The following is a 7,396-nucleotide window of genomic DNA, read 5'->3' as shown; positions in this document are numbered from 1 at the left end:
TCTTGCTGAGAACACAATAAAATTCTGGCCCTATGTGAAATTGCTATGTGGGTCTAAGGCTTCTGTCCAGTAACTCACTGACCAGTCTGGTATGGCAGTAAAAGATGGCAAAGGTAAAGCAGAAGTTTCAAATTTCACATTTAAGAAATTGTTCATGCAGGAGAATTGTACAATCATACCATCATTTGACCATCGTACAGACCCCTTTATGGAGAACATAATAAGATTTTCTGATGTAGAGAAACACCTGAAAGAGTTGAAAGTGAATAAGTCAACAGGTCCAGATGGAATCCCAATTTGGTTTTATAAAAAGAGCTCTACAGCATTGCCCCTTACTTAACTTGCATTTATCATGAAACTCTTACCCAGTGCAAAGTCCCAAGTGACTGGGAAAAAAGCACAGATGATCCTTGTATATAAGAAGGGTAAAAAATTGGACTTGCGAAATTACAGACTGATATCCTTACATTGGTTGCTGCAGAAACCATGAACATACTCTACGTTCAAATACAATAAATTTCCTTGAGAGGGCTTCTGTCCACAAATCAGCACAGTTTTAGAAACCATTGATCACGCAAAACTCAGCTTGCCTTTTCTCACATGATATGGTGTGAACTATGGGTGAAGGGCAACAGACAGATTCCATATTGCTAGATTTCTGTAAAGCATTTGAGACGGCACCACACTGCCCACTATTAATGAATATACAAGCATATGGAATTGGTTCCCAGATATGTGGGTGGCTCGAAGACTTTGTTAGTACTAGAACCCAGTATGTTGTCCGTGACAGTGAGAGTTCATCACAGACAAGGGTTAATTGCTATCGCCAGGTGTGCCCCAAGGGAAGTGTGATAGTCCTGCTGTAATTTTTTATATACATGAATGACCTGACGGACAGGGTAAGCAGCAGTCTGTGGCTGTTTGCTGATGACGCTGTGGTGTATGGGAAGGTTCCCTGCTGAGTGATTGTAGGAGGATACAAAATTTCTGGTTGGTGTGATGGATGGCAGCTAGTTCTAAATGTAGAAAAGTGTAAATTAATGAGGATGAGCAGGAGAAACTGACTCATAATGTTTGAATAAAGTGTTAGTAGTGTGCTGCTTGACACACTCATGTCTAGACATAATGTTGCAAAACAATGTGAAATGGAATGAGTGGGACAGATTATAGTAGGGAAGGCAAATGGTCAACTTCGATTTTTTTGGCAGAATTTTTGGGAAAATGTGGTTCATCTATAAAGGAGACCATATACAGGAGCCTAGATTGATCAATTATTGAGGGTTTGGGATTTGCACCGGGTCAGATTAAAGGAAGACATGAATGCAATTCATAGGTGGGCTGCTAGGTTTGGTACCGACAGGTTTGCACAACAAGCAAGTAATGTGGAGATTCTTGGGGAACTCGAACGGGGTTCACTGAAGGGAAGACGACATTATTTTTGAGGAGTACTATTGAGAAAGTTTAGAGAATGAGCATTTGAGGCTGCCTGCAGACTGATTCCATTGCTGCCAATGAACATTTAGCATAAAGACCACAAAAAGAAGATTAGAGCTCATACAGAGGTATACAGATAGATCCAGAAATCAGGAAAGATGCACGTACATATAGGCTTATTCAGTGATGTCCATCTGTTGTATAATTATGGTACATCTTTTATGTTTGACTACATAGTACTATTTATAGTAAAAGCAAATACCAGAGAGATTAATTGGGAGAATATTATGTTCATTTAATGCACACCAGAAAGAGGTGGCGTAAAACATTATCTTCCATCTGATACTTGTGTATTGCTTATCAGGCTGGGGGCCTTAACCCTTGCAATACCAATGGGGAGGGGGAAGAAGTATTTTATGTCCATCATTTAAAAATACTGTAATTTAGTCATGAACCATGGACCTTGCTGTTGGTGGGGAGGCTTGCGTGCCTCAGCGATACAGATCCGTAGGTACAACCACAAAGGAGGGGCATCTGTTGAGAGGCCAGACAAACGTGTGGTTCCTGAAGAGGGGCAACAGCCTTTTCAGTAGTTGCAGGGACAACAGTCTGGATGACTGATCTAGCCTTGTAACATTAACCAAAACAGCCTTGATGTGCTGGTACTGTGAACGGCTGAAAGCAAGGGGAAACTACAGCCATAACTTTTCCCGAGGGCATGCAGCTTTATTATATGGTTAAATGATGACAGCATCCTCTTGGGTAAAATATTCCGGAGGTAAAATAATCCCCCACTTGGATCTCCAGGCAGGGACTACTCAAGAGGACATCATTATCAGGAGAAAGAAAACTGGCGTTCTACGGATTGGAGCGTGGAATGTCAGATCCCTTAATCTGGCATGTAGGTTAGAAAATTTAAAAGGGAAATGGATAGGATAATGTTAGATATAGTGGGAATTAGTGAAGTTCGGTGGCAAGAGGAACAAGACTTCTGGTCAGGTGAATACAGGGTTATAAATACAAAATCAAATAGAGGAAATGCAGGAGTAGAGTTTAATAATGAATAAAAAAATAGGAGTGCAGGTAAGCTACTACAAACAGCATAATGAATGCATTATTGCGGCCAAGATAGACACAAAGCCCATGCCTACTACAGTAGTACAAGTTTATATGCCAACCAACATCTCTAGATGACGAACAGATTGATGAAATGATGGTGACATAAAAGAAATTATTCAAATAGTGAAGGGAGACGAAAATTTAATAGTCATGGGTGACTGGAATTTGACAGTAGGAAAAGGAAGAGAAGGAAACATAGTAGGTGAATATGGATTGGGGCTAAGAAATGAAAGAGGAAGCCGTCTGGTAGAATTTTTCACAGAGAATAACTTAATCATTGCTAACACTTATTTCAAGAATCAAAAAGAAGGTTGTATACATGGCAGAAGCCTGGAAATACTGGAAGGTGCCAGATAGATTATATAATGGTAAGACAGAGATTTCGGAACCAGGTTCAAATTGTGAGACATTTCCAGGGGCAGATGTGGACTCTGACCGCAATCTATTGGTTTTGAACTGTAGATTAAAACTGAAGAAACTGCAAAAAGGTGGGAATTTAAGAAGATGGGACCTGGATAAACTGAATAAACCAGAGGTTGTATATTGTTTCAGGGAGAGCATAAGTGAATGATTGACAGAAATGGGGGAAAGAAATACAGCAGAAGAAGAATGAGGGATGAAGGAGTGAAGGCAGCAGAGGGTCAAGTAGGCAAAAAGACGAGGGCTAGTAAAAATCCTTGGGTAACAGAAGAAGTATTGAACTTAATTGATGAACGGAGAAAATATAAAAATGCAATAAATGAAGCAGGTAAAAAGGAATACAAACGTCTCAAAAATCAGATTGACAGGAAGTGGTAAATGGCTAAGCAGGGATGGCTAGAGGACAAATGTAAGGATGTGGAGGCTTATCTCACTAGGGGTAAGATAGATACTGTCTACAGGAAAATTAAAGAGACCTTTGGAGAAAAGAGAACCATTTGTATATCAAGAGCTCAGATGGAAACCCAGTTCTAAGCAAAGAGGGGAAAGCAGAAAGGTGGAAGGAGTAAATAGAGGGTCTATACAAGGGCGATGTACTTGAGGACAATATTATGGAAATGGAAGAGGATGTAGATGATGATGATGATGATGATGAAATGGGAGTTACGATAGTGCGTGAAGAGTTTGACAGAGCACTGAAAGACCTAAGTCGAAACAAGGCCCGGGAGTAGACAACATTCCATTAGAACTACTGACAGCCTTGGGAGAGCCAGTCCTGACAAAACTCTACCATGTGGTGAGCAAAATGTATGAGACAGGTGAAATACCCTCAGACTTCAAGAAGAATATAATAATTCCAATCCCAAAGAAAGCAGGTGTTGACAGATGTGAAAATTACCGAACTATCAGTTTAATATGTCACTGCTCCAAAATACTAACACAAATTCTTTACAGACGAATGGAAAAACTGGTAGAAGCCAACCTTGGGGAAGATCAGTTTGGATTCTGTAGAAATGTTGGACAACGTGAGGCAATACTGACCCTACAACTTATCTTAGAAGATAGATTAAGGAAAGGCAAACCCACGTTTCTAGCATTTGTAGACTTAGAGAAAGCTTTTGACAATGTTGACTGGAATACTCCCATTCAAATTCTGAAGGTGGAAGAGGTAAAACACAGGGAGTGAAAGGCTATTTATGATTTGTACAGAAACCAGACAGCAGTTACAAGAGTCAAGGGTCACGAAAGGAAAGCAGCGGTTGAGAAGGGAGTAAGACAGGGTTTTAGCCTATCCCCAGAGTTCAAATGGCTCTGAGCACTATGGGATATCCCCAGTGTTGTTCAATCTGTAGTAGTATAGGAGTTTTGCTAGTTGGGGAGCAAAATAACTGATGATGGTTGAGGTAGACAGGATATAAAATGTAGACCGGCAATGGCAAGGAAAGCATTTCTGAAGTAAAGAAAATTGTTAACATCGAGTATATATTTAAGTGTTAGGAAGTCGTTTCTGAAAGTATTTGTATGGAGTGTAGCCATGTGTGGAAGTGAAACATGGATGATAAATAGTTTGGACAAGAAGAGAATAGAAGCTTTCGAAATTTGGTGCTACAGAAGAATGCTGAAGATTAGATGGGTAGATCACATAACTAATGCAGAGGTAATGACTAGAATTGGGGAGAAGAGAAATTTGTGGCACAACTTGACTAGAAGAAGGGATCGGTTGGTATAACATGTTCTGAGGCATCAAGGGATCACTAATGTAGTATTGAAGGGCAATGTGGAGGGTAAAAATTGTAGAGGGATACCAAGAGATGAATATACTAAGCAGATTCAGAAGGATGTAGGTTGCAGTAGGTACTGGGAGATGATGAATCTTGCACAGGATAGAGTAGTATGGAGAGCTGCATCAAATCAGTCTCTGGACTGAAGACCACCACCACCACCACAACAACTTCAAAATTTTCAAAAAAAAATTTATTGTTTTTAATGATTTCTTATACCAGACTGCACAACTGTTTTGAACTTTTCAGTAAAAAGTAACCCAAAAAATTTAAGTGAATGTGACTTTTTGCAACAAATGTCATATGCACATTTTCAAGTTAAGGACTCTTCTTACACATTTATGGATATTTAAAAGGCATGGTGTGAAAAACTCAATGGCAATTAACAAAATCTATATTTTTTTAAAAAAAATTGTTGTTGTAGTCACATAGTACCCCTCAGAGGTGTAAACATTGCAGAAAATGCGCTGGTTTAGGTAAGATTGTGCTTAAAGTTATTTTCAGGTTCTGGACCCTACTTATACACCAATAACTATTTAAAACTGAAGTTCATAAAAGTTAACAGTTAATGATTTTTTTGGCATAAAGTAACCCCCCCCCCCCATAGTCCATGTTGATATTGCTACGGTTAAAGGTCAGGATTTATAAAGAATGTTGAGAGGATTCAAAAATGAGAAGTGGGTTTTGTTGTGAGTTTGTTTAGGAAGTGTGAAAGTGGTACAAAGATGTTAATCAGTCTCCAGTGACAGATATTTCAAAAGACCAGTGTACATTGGAGAATGCGTACTGTTGAAATCTGTTATGCAGTTTCCTGGAAAATTCAGAACACATTACTTCCTTTTACAAACACCTTGTATAATGAGCACTGTGGGTAAATGAGAGAAATTGGAACACACGCAGAGCCTTAATGAGAGTCATTCTACCCTGCCAACAGTGGTTCTTCCAGCACATTGTTAATGAATGGGAGACAGCAGAGTGGAAAAGACAAGGGAACTTGAAGTATCTTTCACCACACATCATAAGATGGCTTGCAGAGTATAGGTGTAGATGTAAATTTCTGAAATGAACCATAATATCAAATGCAGTAAGCAATTAACCTTGCAAGAAGTATATTATCTGCTGCATTAAGACATGACACAGTACATGTGTAACACGATCTATAGAGAGGTAATCCATTTTCAAATACATTTACTAGTGTCTCTCTTCTGCACTGATGTGAAAGTTGTAATACTTCATCCACACATTGTTACATTTCTCAAATTTGGGGAACTTCATATTTGTATTACACAGGCAGTTGAGAATAAGCCAGACACAAAGGTATGGCAAGGATTATCAGAGAATGAAGCAGTACGGTGATCAGGAGAGAAGACATGTTGGGGGAACTGAAACAGACATCAACAGTGAATGTAACAGTTGCTGAATTTCTTGAAAACTACAGCATGAATTTTGTTCTTGGTAAATGGGAAACTCTCTCTTCCCCCCCCCCCCCCCCCAATACCTTTTCATAGGTGTTCAATATGCCCCCCTTGAGATGCATGGCATATGTCAATGCAATATTCAAATTGTTCTCACACTGCAGTGAGCATGTCTTGAGTTACAGCTTCTACAGCTGCTTTTATGCGATGTCTCAGTCCATTCACTGTTGTTGGTAACAGAGGCATATAAACAGAGTCTTTTATAAACCCCACAAGAAATAATCACACGTAGCCAGACCTGGTCACCTTGGAGGCCAGTACTGTAAGGCTGAAACATTTGGTCCAGTGTGATCGGTCCATCATTCAGTAATCCTTGGATTTAAAAATTCCCGCACTTCCAGATGCCAGTGTGGCCCCCTATTGGTAAATGAATTCGTTCAAATCAGTCTCAAACTGTGGGAAAAGAAATTTCTCAAGCAAATCGAGATATGAGCTTCCTGTAACAGTGTTCTTGGCAATGAACAATGGACAGTACACCTTTCCCCATGTAACAGCATAAACACATTAAATTTTGGAGAGTCCCTCTCATGTTGTACAACTTCATGTGGTTGTTCAGTACTCCATATTCTCACATTATGGTGGTTCACCTTTCCATTTAAATGGAATGTTGCCTCATCACTAAACATGGAAGAAAACTGTCATCCTCCATCTTGGCAAGAAGAAATTACAGAACTCCACATGTTGTTTTTCACCTTCATGAAGAGCTTGCAGTAGCTGAATTTTGTATGGTTTCATGTATAAACATCGACAAAACACATGCCAGATGGACACTGGGGCCATGTTGAGCTGTCAAACTGCACGATGAACGGATTTCTGTGGACTCCTTGTGAAACTTTGGCGGATGCATTCGACATCTGTGTCAGATGCTCAGGTATGGCCTGGCGATTTGCCTTTACACAAACAAGCAGTTTCTCGGAATTGTTCATACCATCGTCTAATGCTCTGTGCTGTAGGAGGATCCATACCATACCTAGTATGAAAGTCACTCTGAACAATTATTACTGACCCGCACTGCGAAAAACGTAGAACATAAAATGCTTTCTGTTGTCCTGACACCGTTTTTACTAGAACTGAAGTGGGCCCACACTGCTGCTACCTAGTGGGAACCATGTAAAACTCAAAGAGTTTGCTCTTTCCAACAGCATATTTTTACACACATATCTCAAA

The sequence above is a fragment of the Schistocerca cancellata genome, chromosome 6 (genome assembly GCF_023864275.1).
Source record: "Schistocerca cancellata isolate TAMUIC-IGC-003103 chromosome 6, iqSchCanc2.1, whole genome shotgun sequence".
Classification (NCBI taxonomy): domain Eukaryota; kingdom Metazoa; phylum Arthropoda; class Insecta; order Orthoptera; family Acrididae; genus Schistocerca; species Schistocerca cancellata.
This window is presented reverse-complemented; position numbering follows the sequence as displayed.